This window comes from Emydura macquarii, unplaced genomic scaffold (genome assembly GCF_026122565.2).
Source record: "Emydura macquarii macquarii isolate MOO-44397 ecotype Brisbane River unplaced genomic scaffold, CSIRO-AGI_Emac_v2 contig_587, whole genome shotgun sequence".
Classification (NCBI taxonomy): domain Eukaryota; kingdom Metazoa; phylum Chordata; order Testudines; family Chelidae; genus Emydura; species Emydura macquarii.
In genome coordinates, this window is record NW_027130724.1 from 15633962 (window position 1) to 15652387 (window position 18426).

Consider the following 18426-nt stretch of genomic DNA (forward strand, 5'->3'; position numbering starts at 1 on the left):
CTCCCCCAGGATCCATGATGTCAGTCTGCTGTGAAAAGAGATCACCATCTTTAATTTAGGTGGGGAATAAGTTTATTCTCTCTCTCTCTTTAAGTTTCATTTCCTCAATTCACTGACATGTACCACTCATCAGTCCATCAGGCACAGATCTTCTTTGAGCATCTGAGCAGACGCTAAAACCAAGCAAAGTTATTGGTCTCAGACATGATGAATAGTCTTGCTTCCTGAGATAATCAAGTTCTGAAACACTGTAAACAAATTTTTCCCAATGTATCCACTGAGCAGAATTTAGGAGAGAAGTTATACCAAGCTGTAACAATGAGGTTGCTTTATCTCATGATAATGAAGATTATAACATGTCACTGCAATAATTCCTCTGCAATTCTTAGATCCAGTATCATAGGATAGCTGGACAGGAGAAACAGGCAAACAAACAAAACACAACACACGTCCTCCATAAAATCATAATATCCATGCTAAATCACAACTGGAGCTGTTGAACCTCTGGGGTTCCGTGGAATTCCTTTCCCCCTAAATAAACCATTAGAGGACTATAGTCTATTGTAGAAATGTTTTGCATAGATGTACTGAATGTCCTATAGCTCTCTGTGCCCCAGTAAGTCCCTAATCAGTTGGGCTGACCAAAAGCCATGGTAATTTCATGGTCATATCCTATCCTGTCATTGCAAAGACTGTTGGATAGGACAGAGGAGGTAAAGGCCATGGCCATCAAATCCTGTAAATACTGGGGATCTATTGAGAAAGGAAGTTCTGACCTTATGAAGGGGCTGCCTCTACTATTCCAGTTATATGGGCCCCGTTACTGCGGAATCAGACCACCTCCTTCATGAATCTCTCTTCAACAAAGAGAGCCTGGAGCTGTGCTGCCACTGTCCAGCTGCTCAAAAAGGGTTGAGCATCCAATTTCTGAAAATCATGCTCTTTTAAGGTATCAAAAGTTGGGCGACCAAAAATTGAAATACTCTAACTAGTTACTTTTGAAAATTTAGGCCAAAGTTCTCACTCATCAATGTCATTGGGAGCTTTGCTTGAGAAAGGGGTTTGGCCCATTGTTTTTAAAATTGAAACAAGCTCCGGCTAGGCAGCAGTGATTTTATAATGCCAGTTTTGATAATACATTGGTAAACAGCTGGAATTTATTCTCCTTTTCTGCAAAGCAATTTTAATGAAAATTTGTCAGATTTTCTGCGGATGCAAATTATTTTCCACACCTTTTTCAAGCACTCATTTTCCATATTAAAATAAATACTTTGTACTTCCAGAGAGTCTGTCCCCCCAGGATCTCAAGCTACTTTACGGATATTGAGCTGTACCCTGAAAGAGGCACTGAAGCACAAAAAGGTGGAGGGAAAGAGTCCTCAGTTCTGACATGTGGTTCAGAACCTTTACTATGTGGGAAGTGGAGTAATGGACACACAATGAAGAGTTAGTTTGGTATGAAAATGTACTGTTCATGCCCATTTCTGCCCCTGCTTTTGTGGTGCAGACACACTCTATGACATGCAGCGTGTACAGGGCCCCAAGGCATAGGATGTCTATTGTCTAGCCCACTAGCATAAGCAGATATAAACGGGGCATTTCTGATGTAATATTAGGTGGGTGCACAAGCAAGTATTTGCCCTAGGAACCATATTTGTACATTCCTTTGAAAGACTCCCAAATAAGAGTTGTAAGTGAATATCTGAAGGCAGAATTTGGCCCTATGTCACTAATGAGTTTAGTAAGAATTATTTGTTACACTGAACAATGTTCTAATGAAAACTTTTTCCTTTTTTGGTTTTAATGTTAAATAGTTTTCGGAATAGTCTTGTCTAATAAAAATTTTGCTGGGAAATAGTTTCAACTTTTGACTTTAGAATCATGATTTTATCAACAGGTTTATCAGAAATGACAACAAAAATATGCTCACTCTACCTTTTATGATTGTTTCCATGTTCTGTTTTATAGGTGCACCTTTTCTTATTTAAAACATTTTCTTCTGATCCTTGTCTTTGAAGGAAGAGTGTGTTATAAAATGTGTGCCGGCATCTTTCTTGAGTCCAAATACATTCTAAATTCAAAGCTTCTGTGATTCAAACACAATATTTGATCATAAAAAGCTTTGGAATTAAGATGATAATTTCATGTCATTTTGTAAATGCTCTTTTAAAATCAAGATTAAAACTATAATGGAAACATATATCTACCACCATTTGTTGTGAAATCAAAACAAAATACAATTTGACATTGTAACCTGAAGTTCCAAAAGTGAAAAACAATGATTCTTTCAGGGTGATACAGAAAGGGAATAACAATGTGTTTGTGTCCTTGTTTTTTTGCTTCTTTATGATTTATAAAAATGGCAGGAAAGGACTTAATTTTTTAAATGTATTTATTATTTGGTTGTTTTTAATTTAAAAAACTCAGTTCTTGTCTACCCTTTTTTTTAAATTCTTGGAAAACTCTAAATTTACCACACCATTCCTTTATACTGGTATCACTGCTTCTACGCCATGGAGGATTGCACCAATTTAAATAATTTTCTTTACCAATTTAGGTAAGTCAATGCAAGATCTGTGTATAAGCAAACAACATTATGGTCAGCATAAAAATATTATGATGACACTAGAGATACCATCATGCAAGTGAAAAGCGATAAACTGAGAAGGGAAATTTGTTTTGGTTTAGACCTACTTAAAACTTTTGGGTTTTGTTTGTTTTTGTTCCCACCTATTTATCTCAAAAACTCGAGTAAACAATTGGAAGAAAAGCTGTCTTTGTTAAAAGATTCATCCCTCCCTAACCCATTCATTTATGGGTGGATAAAGTTCTGGATACTCATCTGTGACCTCTCACAAGTGTCCACAGCAAAACCAGGAAGCACCACCCTTTACATTCCCGGTATTTCCAAGGTAAATTGAAAAGCAGAAAAACTTTTTTTTCCTGTGGCAAGTTATCAATTTTTTTTTAAAGAGATGTTTACTGTAAGCTATTATCATAAACTATATACCTACCAGCTATTAAGTAAACTACAACAATTGGTAAAATCCTGAAAGCCTTATTGAGTGAAAACTTTCACTAAGGTCAGTGAGAGTTTGATCGAATAAACTGAGTTGAGACTTCAAGATTTATCCTATTAATAACAGTTTTAGCACTTTCATTGTTCCCTTCATCCAAAGATCTCAAAGCAATTTGCAAATGTTAAACAGACCTCAAAACACTCATATTACATATTATCTCTGTTTTTCAGATGGCAAACTGAGGCACAAAGAAATAAAGGCCAACATTTTCAATAGTGGTCTTTAAATTTGGAAATGTCAAATACCTAGCAATTGATTTTGAAAGACAGGGAGCAACCACAACTCCAGAAAAAGTCACTGGGAACTGGAAGTGCTCACTTAGAACCTTTGAAAGTTGTTTCATGAATTAAATTGAGTGACCAAAAACTGAGTTACCCCAAATTAGTAGAAACTTTAGAAAAAAATTAGATCTAAATTGACTTGCATCAGGTCACACTGTTAATTAGTGCTGAGGGGATGAGTGGAGAATAAAAATCAGATCTTATTTTTTTAGTTCTTTGCTTCACCCATTAGACAACCTTCCTCCCAATCTTCTTTTTTCTACCTTTTGTTCCCAAGGATTAACTGGAATGAACTGGAATTTCTGGCAAATAATTACAGTCTAATACATTTATAAACAATTGAAAATTAGGTCTTATAATGGGAAGTGTCAGGCAACCTTAATAATAGCTGGCGCTATCAAGCACGCCTAATATATATATATATATATATATATATATATATATATATATATATATATAAAAAACATCTCTTTTTATCCCATCTGATTATAATTGCCACACACTGCAAAGTAGTTGGATCTCCATGCATGCAGGACACTCATCATTGTGTTGGAAAAAATCTCTGTGGCTCAGAACCACATTCAACACTTCTTTTTTAATGTTTCCTAAATAGAACAATGTTTATTTTAATTGCCATGGCATTTAATGGTAACATGCAAATTCATTTTTAAAGGGTTTTTTTTTTGGCTCTAATATGTTTTCTGTTTTTCTCCTAAACAGAAAAGTACATTTTATGATATAAAAAGGATAAAAGTAACTTACTGAATATACTATTTTTTCTTTTTGTTACAGGAAATATTTTATTTTAAAAGCTAGCTCTGATGATAAAGTTTCCTCCAAATTCCTTGTAGTCAATTAATTCAAAGAGAAATGGCTTCAAACCTTGATTAGAGAAGCCAGAAACATACTTGGGTTGGTAAATAAAAGACTGGGACACTAAAATTCTTACCATATCAAGTCAGTTTTGCATTTGCTAAATCTGAATAGCACTGCATTCTTCTATTGCCAGAACTGAGAATAAGAGTACTTTGTATTCTAGGTGTGCATGGCAACACTTCTGTGTTGATATGAGCCAAAAAAGAAGTAGCATTTAAGCAGCTCATTTTAAATTACAACCGACAACTTTAATGGAAAAGTTTGCTGTACAATTTCATGAATATTCAAAGACCGTACACACCTTTGCATAATGTAACAGTTTAAGTATTAAGGTTAACATTTTATTCTTCATTTTTGCAGCAGTGGGGCACCTAGAATTTGAATTAAATCTTCCAAACAATTTCGTTGGTATGACTTCAGAGGGTCAAGTCAGCCCTCATTTAACTAATGCAGCCTCACCAAGCCAAATTCACCGCAGGCATCAGCTGTTGCAAAACCATTTTTAGTCAATAGAGTTGTGCATATTCACATCAGCAGCGACTTTGTCTCTGTTACATCAGTTAGGCTACATGGATATAACTGAGGGCAGAATTTGGTTTATAAGGCTTTAATATTCCTTAGGCAGTGAATGGAAAGTCTGTATTTTCAAAATGGTACTGAGGATGTTACGGAAAGGTATTGTCACACATTGTTGAATTGTCCTTGTAAATATCTGTGCAATGCTTTGAAAAGCACAAATGCAGCAGGAAACACTGAAATTGTATGTTGCCAGGATGGGAGATGGGTGGGGTAGAAATAGTTCAATGCTAACATGTTCAGACTGTTTTTGGCTGTTTTCTTCACTGTACTGCATTCTAAACTATTCTCGGAGGGTTTAAAATAATGGACCCATTAAAGAATCTCAGAATATGCAAAAATATTACTTACAAGACATAATTTAAACTTGTTAAAAATAACTTTTGCTACCACCAATTTAAGACTCTTGATATGATATATTTACTTGTTTCAAGTAGAAATGGTCCTTGTAACCACTGAGGGTCAAATTAACCATACTCAGTCTTTCAGGCAGAACATTTAGCAGCTATTTATTTCATGAGACAGGACTGATTACTAATCACTTTGTTCTGTGGCACTAGCAAAATAGCATCTGGTTGTTTCCTGGCAAATTCTTAACCCAATCCTGTATTCGTTGTATACTCCAATCTCAACAGGCATTTGACCACAGATCAGCAGATCTTTTCAGTGCCGAAGGAGTATAAATTGCACCTTTAATATTAAGGGACAAATTAATAGGAGTTGTATTTGGACAACTAGGGGCAGAATTTGGCTCTGGACCACTAGTTACCTGAGTCATAGTCCTCCTCCCCCATCCTGATTAAATTAACTAACTCCTCATACAACATCCAGTGCAGACTTCAAGGGCCAAATTCTGTCCTTTGACGAATAAAAGCACTCCCACTGGCTGTGACGGAAGCCATTCATGTGAGTGCATCTGAAAGCAGAAACTGCCTCCAAATAATTTTGTTTTACTAATGTTCTATAATAATCTATCACAGTTGTAGCCTTAGCAATAGATTTGTCCTCCCTACAATTAATTTACTTAAAATAAGTTTAAAAAAAAACAAAAACCAAAACCTCTACCTTTCAATAAAAGAGAAGCCACTTTATAACTGCTAGCAAATAGCCTACATATTTAATAAAACAAAAATAAGATGTAAAAGCTCCAGCTGATTCCACTGGGAGTTGTGTGTATAAGAGTTGTAGGATTAGACCCCAAATGAAAAACTGCTGTAGCCCAGTCCTATAAATAAGCAAAGGTAAGGTTGAAAAGTCATAAAAATTATAAAATAAACTGATATTTCCATTACCTATCAGCAGAATCTGAAGCCTGGAACCATCATGGGTAAAGCCTAGTATTGTAGGTGAAGAACAAGGGATAATGAAATGGCAATAGGCTTTCGGATTGAACACAGTACGCAGGACCCTCCTGTTATGAGAGAAAAAAGAAATCTTAATATGTTCGCTAGTAAACCTGAAACTTTTTCAAAATCTAGGATGTTGCCTATCTGTATTTGAAGGAATTCAAAATAATCAAGCAATAGCACGTATTGTACATATTTAAAAATAAACTGCACAAGATCGTGCTCTCTGTGCAGTGCAGTTGTAGTCATGTCAGTCCTAGGATATTAGAGAGACAAGGTGGGTGAGGTAACATCTTTTATTTTATAACCAACTTCTGTTGGTGAGAGAGAGACAGACAGACAGACAAGCTTTAGAGCCACTCAGAGTTTGAAAAGCTTGTCTCTTTCTCACCAACAGAAGTTGGTACAATAAAAGATACCTTGTCTCTTTAAGATCCTGTTCTGTCATTTTGAGCTAAATTAACCTCAGTACGGACGGACCCAGAGAAAACCCTAAGCACCATTTAAACACCACACAAGCCCTTTATATAGGGGTTAGGTAATTCCCCAGGGAGGGGTGGGAGGGAAGCGCAGGGGTGCAGGTCCTCTGCACTAGGATGAATTCCATAAGTTACAAATTTATTATTAAGAACAAACAAAGAAAAAACAGAAAAACAATTAAGTACTTTTTATCTGATGCAGAAGAATAATATTTATGTACCCTGGGCCTCACATGCTCCCCTATGGGTTCTGTGATAGTTGAATCACTCTATTCAGAGGAATGGTCAGTATTCTGCTGCTGTAGCAACTAAAGAAAAGAATTCCAGCCCTACCGCAGGGAATTGTAGGGAAGCCTTTTGTAGCATATGCAAGTTAACACTCTGCCTTTTGGCAGCTTGCAGCTCCCAATTCTCAGTACTGAGCTCTCTTCCTAATCTTGGAGCCCATGTGGAGTTTCTACAGCCTTCGGGTTTACATACTACACCACCTGCATAGGCACAAGTAGTCAAAGAGACCAAATATGTGGAAAGTTTTAAAAAATAATACTTGTGATACATTGGTGTTTTTCAATGGTGGGCTCCTTCCTCCCCAATTTATGGGCAGGCATAATATTCAGACAGTATGACCCTCATTTACTTTATTCTGCCTAGATGAGCCTCAAAATATCTCTCATCCAAGGAGAGCCTACTTAGGACTGCTGGTTCTTTAAAACTCCTTTCTGGCTGGCTGACAGTCAGCATGGGAAGAACCATTCCCCTAATAACATTCCCATGAGTCTGATTAACATGTATGATGGCGGGGCTGGCCGGAGTCTGTAACCCATTCCCAACAACAGCTACTACAAAAAGCTAAAAGTTGTTAAACCTAGTGCACTACAGCTTCAGTGGGAAAAAATCTACAAAACAGATAAGTGTTTGGAATACTATCAATACTATCCCGTGCTGCTCTGAGAGCCTTTAAAGGATAGACTTGTATAGCATCACCATTATTATAAAACGTACCTAGTGTGAACTCACTGAAAAGTTATCTGTGGAAACTTTCATTACCCATGTGTTTGTCATACATTTCCAGGGAGTTTACATTGCTTTTCAAAATAGAACAGGTTTGAAACTAATACACAAAGCAAGTGGGGAATACACAAAGCAAACATAATGAATGTCTCTACAATAGAAAAAAAAATAAGTATGGAAAAGAAGAAAGGTATGGCTAATGCTTATGGAAAGCATGAGTTCAATACATATGAGAAACGAAATATTACTATCTACTGTGTAGAGGTTTTTCAGATTTTTTTTAAGTCATATTTCCAAAGTACCATTGACAGGCCTGTTCTACACTACAAAATTAGGTTGACATAAGCCACTTTGCGTCAACGTAGATGTGCAGGTGCCTAAACTGAAATTTGTCTCCCACTGATGTAAACACCCTGTTACAGCAACACCACCTCCCTGAAAGGCGTTTAGTCATGGTCAATGTACTAAGAGCAACACAGTGTAAGTGTAGACTCTGCATTACTTCTTTCAGCCCTAACGGTACTCCAGCAGCTGTTCCCCAATGCCCAACATTAACTGCTTTTGTCACAGTTGTGAATTGCCATGCCCAGGGTCATGGATACTGGAACCTCATTCCCCCACTTTAAAACTCCATGGATTTTTGAAATACCTTTTCCTGACTGCCCAGCTTGGTGAGCACAACTCGCAGTTCTCCATTATTATGTGCAATTCCCCAGCTGACCTTGCTGGCTGTATGCTCCAGAGGCACTCTGGCTTGCAGCAGACAGGAGATATTAGATTTCCTGGGCATGTGGGGAGAAGAGGCTGTGCAGTCACAGCTATAGACCAGCTGCAGAAACTTGGACATATATGAGCAGATTGCACAGGGGATGCAAGAGAAGGGCTATGACAGGTAACAGCAGCAGTGCCACATGAAAGTGAAGGAATTGTGGCAGACATACCAGAAGGCCAGGGAGGCCAACAGTCAATGCGGTGCCAAGCCACAGACTTGCCTTCTTTTACAAAGAGCAGCATGCCACACTTTGTGTAGACACCACCTCACCCCGCAGACCATGTACACCTCAGAAGAGCCTGAGGCACAGACCACTGGAGTAAACAAAGAGGACAAGGAAAATGTGAAGGAGGAGGAGGTGGAGGATGGGGGACGTGACCAGAGTGTGTGTGTGTGTGTGTGTGTGTGTGTGTGTGTGACACACTGCTCCTTAAAGTAGTGCCTTATAACCCCCATATTCATCATTCATATATGGTTGTGATATTGCAGCAGATCCCGTCACAGGGTGTCAAGCTATGCTGTGAACCAGGACCTGCTTGACTTTGCTGCAGTCTAGTCTGTTCTGGGAGTTGAGCACAGGCGAGCCTGATGCAGGGAAAGGAACCTTAGAAAAGCGTGTAATGTTTTTCCCATTACAATGAGGTACTGATGGGACCCCCCCAACTCAGCAGGACACAGCTACTGACTTTTCATTTATTTATTTGTACTAGAAGAAGCAGCATTATCTGCTTTTCATTCTCCTGCAGTGTTAGGCGTTCATTCCCGTTAAAGCATTAGGGGGAGGAGGCATGTTTGTGTACAAAGGAATGTCCCCTTAAGGTTCTCTGCAATCCTTTCCCGAAGATTTCTATTGATGGCAGTCTTATTTCTTCCTCTGCAGTAGGACGCTTTCCCATGCACCTCCATGATGACTTCAGCAGGCACCAATGTAGTAAACAAAGTAGCAGCATATGGGCCCAGGTGGCTTTGGGACACAAGCAACAGCTGAGCTCTTTGTGTCTTTGTTACCCTCCAGAGTGAGATATCAGCTAAAATTGCCACCTCAGAAAATGGTGCCCTGTACTCAGTTTCATGCAACTGAGCATTTCCTTCTTCATTTCCCTCATCCCTGGTGGGAATACTCACCATGGCTGGTGCTGTGAGTGGTGCACAAGCACTATGAGGCAGAAATGTCAATAGGCATGTCTTGTTCAAAATTTCAAGAGGGCAAGGGAAGTGAGTTCTGAACCTTAGCTTTTGATTTCTGTTATGACTATACTGTCAATGGTACCTCTGTGTGTTTTATTTGTAGCTGCTGCCATTGCAGCATTCCCCCTCCACACACATGGAATGCCTGAGTCAGATAAGAAGGAAAAAGAGGAGGACTCGGGACGACATGTTCCATAAGAGCCTGCAAGCCAGTGCTGCATTGGATTGCAAGCAGAGGGCCTGAAGGATGAACACTGCAGACTGTATGGAGAAGGAAAGAGCTGACAGGAGAATGGCTCAGGAGTCCCAGCAGGAAAAGGAGAGGGAGATGCACCAGGACAAAATGGGGCTTCTCCAGCAACAAACACAGATGCTATAGATTCTTGTGGACCTACAGGTTCAACAATCCCAGCCTCATCTCCCTTTGCAGTCCACGGAGAAGTCCAGTATAGCACCTGCCCACACCCCACTTTCACAGTTCACATGGCATCCGAGGCCACTACACTATTCCTACCAGTCCACACCAGAGGATATGAAGGACAACCACAGCTTCAGAAACAGCAACCATGGCTCTCACAGGTCACTGTATGTGTAGCCAAAGTGGACAGGAATTTTCCTTCCCCGTGTTAAGTTCTGTTCCGTTAATTTATTACGTTTTTGATGCATTTGCTTTTAAATTGCACATATATTTTTGGACTGGTTTTGTTACTCAAAATTCTATTTTTTAGAAAAATAATTTGTCTTTATTAATTCCCCCTGTAGGATGCAGAATGCCTAGAGGTACTGAAAGCACCCACTTGTTATCGTACAGTGTGACAACTCAGAGGATCAATGAAAAACAATGTAATAAACCTAAAGGTACAGCAAACACTGCACAGTTCCCAACAGCCTCAAAAGCACAGGGCCAGGTAGAGCACAGTCGAGAACAACGCACTGCTGTGGCTCACCAAATTATCTGTCAAGGCTTCCCTCAGCTGTGTCACTCCAAACTGAGCTCTTCTAATAGCCCTTGTACCTGGCTATTCATGTTTGGCAGATGGCCGCTCCACCTCCACCCTGGCAGCAACATTTCTGAAGTTGCCTCACAGATATTATGCATGACACAGCAGGCAGCTATCACCATTGGGATATTTTTTACAATGAGATCCAATCTTGTGAGTAAATAATGCCATTGTCCCTTCAGTATACTAATAGCACATTCAACGGTCATTCTGCCACCTGCTGTGCTGGTAGTTGAATCTTTCCTGGCTGTTGTCAAGGTGGCTGAGTCTGGCTTCCTGAGACAGGGGAGCAAGGGGTAGACTGGGTCCCCCAGGATCCCTATTGACATTTCAACATGCCAATGGCAATCCATGGGTCAGGAAAGAAAGTCCCTGCTTGTAGCTTTCTAAACAGTCCTGTGTTCCTAAAGATGTACGCATCATGCACCTTTCCTGACCAGCCAACATTGAGGTCGGTGAAGCATCCCCAGTGATCCACCAATGCCTGCGTAACGATAGAAAAGTACCCTTTTTGTTCTTGTACTCTGGGGCAAAGTGGGCTGCTGCCAGAATAGGGATATGCATGCCATATATTGCTCCACTGCAGTTTGGAAACCCCACTGCTGCAAATCCATCCACTACGTCCTGCCCATTGCCAAGAACCACAGTCCTGCCTAGCAAGAGACAATTAATGGCCCTGTACACTTACATAACAATGGCTCCCACAGTAGATTTCCCAGCTCCAAAATGATTTGCCATTGTCTGATAACTATCTGGCATTCCAAGTTTACACAGTGTGATTGCTACTTGCTTCTCCACTGTCAGTGCAGCTCTCATTCTGGTGTCCCTGGGCTGGAGGTCATTGATGAGCTCCGCACACAGATCCAGGAATGTGGCCTTTTACATTTGAAAGTTTTGCACTCACTGCTTTTCATCCCAAACCTACATTACAATGCGATCCCACTAGTCAATGCTTGTTTCTCAAGCCCACAAACGCTGCTCTACCATCTGTAGCTGCTCTGTGAATGTCACCAACAACCTTGAATTGGTTTCCACTACTGAGATCCAATCCGCAGCAATCTGTCCTGCATGAAATTGTCATGTTCCCTGCTGATAAGGTTCTTCTTGCGACTCTGCAAACACTAGAGGATTGTGCATCCTGTGCTTGCAATGCTCATGACAACAGTGCACAGCTGTACAGGTTCCATGCTTCTGTCAGAGATTGTGAACAGTGAGGAGGACCATGAAGTTCATGGGATTTTTAAAAATGGTGTGAAAATTATGGGATATTAATGACTTTATGGGATAGAGAAAGTTGCAAGATGGGAACTTGAGTCCTTGCTCCCAGTCACCCCTGCGTGACTCGTTTCTGCCCAACGTTGTATTACATAACTTTGCAAAAGATGATGAGCTGGACAGTGGTGAGATGTACACTGAGATACCGTCCCATGGTGCACTGCACTATGCATTGAAGAAAGCATTCCTGGTGAGTACACACAATACTGATGCAAGAAGCCAAGCAAGCAGGTACATAAGTGATATAGTAATTGAGGCAGCTTTTATGCCGATGTAACTTTCATCAGCTAAAGTTTGTAGTATAGATATGGCCTTAACTTATTTGGGCTAGTTTCACACTGTTTCTCCCATTCTCTACTTTCTTTTCAGTTTGCTTCCTCCAGGAACCATATACTGGTCAGCATCTAGATGCATGCTAAGAAATCCAGTCTGATGAGTGCCAATTTTAAGTACATTTATTAACATGGAAGAGACACATGCTAAATCCAAAGACAGGTCTGAGTGGATGTGTAAGTTGGCCAGCTGCCCCTGTGGTTGGTCACTAGATAATACCAAAATTTTAAACATTTATCACAAATTGACTATTTATTATTAGGTTGTGGCATCAAATTCTAGCTCATCCAAGAGTTCCGTTTGATCAAAATTCAATCCTGTTATCCAATATTTAAGAATAAGGCTATTTGCAAGATAGTTGCCAAGTTTCCCCTACACAAAAGAACTTCAGGTTCAGATGGAAAGCAAACAAGAAATCCATGCAAAGGGTAAAGAAGATTAATTTTGTTTTCATGCCCATATAACTTGGCCCACATAACTACATCCTATAGTAATGAAGGTACATGTTATTTTCTCAATTTAATCATTCACCTGTCATTACTGGGGCACAGGAACTGGTCCACCTTGGTCCATCCTATTCTCTCCCTGAAGCACATTATAGTCTAGTCTTCTGTGGACTGTAATTCTTTGGTCTAATTTCAGTTGTTGGGTTTAGTGTGAAGGCGCTAGGAGGTGTTGGTGGCCTATAATATGCAGAAAGCCAGATTAGATGATTTAAACTTTATGACTCCCATTTTCATAAAACATGTCTACAGGTAGCCAAGGAATATTAGGGAAGTTCACAGTTTACTACATAACAGACTCAGTACTTAATTATACTAATTATAGGCTATGTCTTCACTGATGGCGGCAAATTTGCCGCCGTCAGATCAACTTCTCTGGATCGACTGAGCGTCAGTGAAGACCCACTCAGTCGATCCAGAAATCGACGTATTAAGACCACCTCCTCAAGTAGCGTAGCGCTGCATCGACGGGAACTGGCACAGTGCAGTGAAGACGACGCGCAGAACAGAAGCAGAGAAGTCGATGGGAGTTAAGCAAGTTTTTTGCGTAGCTTGCGTAACTCCAGTCGACTGCCACTGAATCTCAGACATAAGTGAAGACAAGCCCACAGGATATCTCTAAGTTACTGACATAAGTAATGGATGCCATGAGTATCTGATTTTTATCCATATAATTCTGAAACCGCCAATTTGAGAAAACCTATACACATTATGTTGGGTTCAGGCTTGTCTTATAATCAATTTTGCTAAGTGGTCCAAATGTACATTTATAGATTTGTTACAGGAGCTACTAGACACAATATGTGTTGTAATAATTGGGTCCTAATGGTGAGCTCAACTGTAAAAAGAGAGTGTAAGTTCATAAAATATCACAATAACCTATAAGAACAAATGTTGATGGGAAAAGGCACAGAAGTGGGACAGAAAGGCTGATTAGTCTAAAGAAAAAGGCTTACTGATATAATCCAATGACTGCATTAAGATCATTCTTGGTAAAAAAGAAAAGTGTGAAACCAGAATTCAAGGATTCAAAATTAGAGTGTTGGAAATTAGGCCTCATTGGTGGACAAAGTAATGAGGTGATGGGTTATTACACTCCCTTTTTGTGTCCTTACAGAAAGAAACTTTGGGAAGAAAAATCTGCTATTGAAGCAAGTTTCACCATCATGGCTGGCATGCCACTCCCACACTCTCCTGGGATCTTTCATCCTAATCCTGAGAGATGTCTGTCTAATAAGAGTCTGGTGTAGTCAAACTAAGACTATATTTTGTAACACTGCTGTAAGCCAAAGCAGCAGCTAAATTCAATACCCAAAACAGCCTGATGCTGGACAAGTTTGCCAGGTCTTGGCATGGCTGATAAGACTGTGTGTTGTGCCTGTGTTTTTCTAGCAGTGAGGTTGCAAGTGAAATCAATATCGGAGACAAAAGCTGCTTTTTCTGTCTTTGCTGTTCTTTTCTCTTCCCTCTTGTGTGTTTGACTCATTTTGGTTTTCTAGGAAATGGGATTGGAATTTTAACAACTCCTCCAGCCCATTTGAATTAAATTATTTTCCCCCCAAAATAAAACAATTACCATAATGGCATTAATATCACCTAAAAGACTGTCAAATAAGAAGGTTTTTCCTTCTAAAAGCTCTCTGCAGACAAAGAGAAGGGGAACAAGGGATGTTAACATGAAAGCCTTACTTAATACTTTATATTTCAAATGCTTTAACTGTTTTTCCTTCATTTTTGTGTTATTAATAAAAGGTTAAGAGGATTTTTAATGGTGTGTTTGCCATGGTGCTAAGCAAGCTAAGGTCCCTGTATACCAAACCCTGAACCTTGTTTAACCCTGTTCAATGTTGGACAGTTAGAATATATAGGTCAAAAGAATCATGACTATCTGAATTAATACATAGCTATGTGTTTTCTCATAAGTCAGAGAATACTGTAACACCTACAAGAGCAATCTTTTCTGGAGACTAATCAGTAGACTGAACCTTGAACAGAAATATTCTTGTGTTCAGTACTTGGCAACTTTAAGAATGCTGATTGCCAACTCTGATACATTCTTATTACCATATCTCTCAACTGTACTTCATCAAAACGTACCTTACTCAAATATATCTGTGTTCTTTAACGTATCTGCGTGCTGCAGACACCACCCTCGAGCTAGACAGCCCATATTGGGATATAACCTGGGACTCGAGGTGTCTTTGAAGAATCATCATTAGACAATGGAGGGTGATAACAATCATTACACACTTATCCAGTACTTTGCATACTGCTCCCAGACAGATAAAGCTTGTCCTGACTTTCTCTGACTTACTTTCATCCAACATGTTACTCAGTGCAAGTGAAAACAGAAGGGGTTGTAACAAATCCTACAGAGTTTACAGCTCCACACCAAGCATTTCATCACAGTTCCCACTATAATTCTTAGGATTTGCATGTTTAATTCCTCATGCATCACGAAGATTCCTCCTAATTCTCTTTTCCAGAAGCAGATGGAAGCTCTTCCCTCCCAAACCCACAGACTATGAGGAGTCCACAACTTCCCCCCTCCATCTCCCTCCCACCTTTTCATAGCATTACTACTGCACCTGTTGTGCAGAGAGGGGCCCTTCAGACCACTAGCTGCTCTGAAGCCCCACTGTTACAGTGTTCCATAGGGCAGACAAGGAACCTACACAGGTTACTGTAAAAACGTATACAGTGACTTGTAATACTTTGTTCCATTGGATGGTGGAGATTGTGGAGAATGGCTGACATGCCCAGCCGCTCCCTCGCCATACAAATCATGAGAAAAGGGATTCCATTAAGTGATGAAAGAGAAGAATGCTACATTCCCCTCCAGGTGTCCTCCCCATTTAGGGGATATAGGTTAAGGCTGCCTTTTGCTTACCACAGAGTAAGGGAGCTCTGTCCTAATTCGTTGACTGTCTTCATCACCTCCATCCAACAAGTTTCCTGTCCCAGAAAGGACTGGCAGTGAGCTGTGTCAATTCTTACATCATTTTGAGAATTTTATTGCCATAGTAACTGAGTGTAGGCATTTAAACATAGCAACAGACTTTTTATAGCACTTCCTTGGTTGTCAAAGTAGCATGTTCTTTTCTTAGCAGATGCTCACAAGATAAATATAAAAAGAGGATAGTACAGTATCTAACCTACGGGGGGGGGGGGGGGGGGGGGGGGGAAGAACCCTTGTAACTGTATGAAATACTTTTGTAACCTTTGAATCATATAAACTGGCAGTGCACATTGTGAATTTCTATAAATCTTTTATGGCTCATTGGAGCTGAAGTTAAAAATAAAGGTGGATAAGTACCATATCTATAGCTAATAGTTACAGTAACAAGATATGGTTAATAAAGGCAAAAGTTATTAAGCTTAAAGGTCAAGCTATAATGAATTTTAGAAAGAGGGAGGAAATTCTATCAACTCTGACATTTACTGATCAAGCAGTAGGAGTCTTCCTCCTTAGTATGAGAAGGGCTACTACATATATCTTTGGTAACGGTGGGCGAAAATAAGAGGCTTTACCCTCCCTTCTCAGCAGCAAATCAAAATCCACTGGGGCAGACCCTGAGCTGATGTAAACTGGCACAGCGCTACTGATAATCAATGGAGCTACAGTGATTACAAAAAGATTTACAAAAAGCCCTACTGTAGCTTACGGATCAAACTGCATTTCCACATTAATCTTTTACAATAAAAAAAATTACTCTTCTTTGGTATGGCATTTTTCTTTCAGGCTCTCAGACACTGCCATTTCTGCAACTAGTTAGTGAAAAATACTAATCAGTTTAATACAATGCAGCTTCTGAACCCATTCCAAGACATGGAAATATCAAGAAGCACAATTACAAATTTCCTGAGAAATCCTGTGGTATTATTCACCTTTCTGTTATGATTATACGTCAGGCTTGCATAGACTGGGGTGGTTGATGTTTGCCATTTTACCGACAAACACCATGCTAGATCCATTAAACAGGAAATGTCAAAAGCTTTTTAAAAAAGTAAAATTCAACAGGAAATGTCAAAAGCTTCTTACAAGTGCAAGGTTTTAATATTTCAGCAAATCCATCCCATCAGCATACATTACATGAATTTCCAAACAAACATTTTAGTGCAGTGCCGTATTCAGAAAGTTTCCAACGCTTCACAAAAGTTTAGTGCAGAGGTGTGATAGTTACAGCTCACATAATACATCCCACTAAGTGCACGAAGAGTCTTCCTACCACACGATTACTCTTTTGTTGCCCTTTTTACTTAGTACTGCTGAAAATAGGTACATCATCAGTGGTCAGTGACTGACAGATAGTACATGTTCCAAAATTCCCAGCACGCCATGCTGAATGTATCCTATATCCCAAGAGGATTAGCATTTGATAAATCAAAACATGCAAATGTTTCATTTTCCTCACTTTGCTTTATTGACCACTATTATTTATAAACTATAACTTTTCCTCCATCTAGAACAGCAGGCAAAGCAATTATGATAACTATTATTCCAGAGAGTAAGATCTGAAGGGACTCTGTTAAAATGTAATGAACCTATTCAGAAGTGTCATGATGATGGGCACTAGTAGAGGAAGTTTCCACTAGGAACAGCATTTATCCCACTGCAGAGGATCTGCACAAGAAAGGTCTTATGCCCAAATTAAAATCATAACATGGAGCCTAAGCATTGCAGACCTTGTGCAGACGCTTTGTAGTAATATAAATTTCACCACCTATACTCATTGCCGCTAGGTTTAGCTGCAGTCAATCAGGCCATTTTCATGAGTATTGAAGTTAACCACATTCATTCACTCTTGATAAAGAAAAATAAGAGCAATACAGTGGCTAAAAATGTACTCTGCTCTTGTCAAAGAAGTCAAGGTCATGTGTGTATTTTTATACTTTGTTAAAATATTTCCCTTCCCCGTCCACAAATTCTTCTGTGAGTTATGGTTGAACATTTTATTTTTAATTTCTGCATTCACCAGTTAGGGCATAGTTCACCATTACTGAACATGCTACTAAATCTCCCAAACAGGAAAGGTTAATAATTTATGCATCTTATTTTATGCTATCCTGTAGAGTACACTCCACTGTCCCAGTTAGCCCATAGCACAAGTCAAAAGAAACTGCAAGAACACTCAGAAAAGGGAACCAGTTTGCTCTTTCATTGCAGGCTTTATTTTAGATTTGAAACAGATGTCACTGTACATACCGTGCTATTCATTGGTGCATGAGTACAAAGCAAGATGGATGAGAATCTCTCTCTTTGTTCTTGGCCAAATTCACATAGATTTCAGACTCTTACTTCCTCTGAACTGTCATAACCTTCCCCTTTGTGGTATTCACTAAGGGCCTGCTGCTGCTTCATTGAAGTCAATAGCAGTTTTGCTGTTGAATTCAATAGTGCAGGATTGGAGCCACAGACTCCATGTATAATGTCAGTATTGCAGAACACTTTGCATCATTTCATAAGCACTAATGATTTTATTCTTAAGGCAAAGCATACACAGTTGTTATGCTAGACACAGAAGTACAAAACACACGGTACCTGCATTTTTCAGTATGCAAGCTTTGCAACCAATGAAACTAACTATGTAACTTCTACAAGAAAGACCACCTCTTCTTCGTCACTGGATATGTAACTACTCAAAATTCCCATGGACTGAAGAACAGCAGCAGGATCTGGCCAAATGGACTCCATGGGATGGTAT

At 39.6% G+C, this 18426-nt stretch overlaps 1 protein-coding gene across 12 annotated transcripts in view; it reads right to left on the reverse strand.

Moving 5' to 3' along the window:
• IRAG1 (inositol 1,4,5-triphosphate receptor associated 1) overlaps positions 1-18426 on the reverse strand; it is a 174952-nt gene that overhangs the window by 99714 nt on the left and 56812 nt on the right. For 8 of the 12 annotated variants that reach the window (XM_067540803.1, XM_067540801.1, XM_067540802.1 and 5 more), the window contains one exon: positions 6106-6224. The exons of 3 other annotated variants lie outside the window; for them this stretch is intronic. The gene's annotated coding sequence lies outside the window, so the exon portion shown is untranslated. Of the gene's footprint in view, positions 1-1935; positions 2203-6105; positions 6225-18426 lie in introns of those variants that run through there. One more of the 12 variants, XM_067540798.1, reaches the window with a different exon arrangement.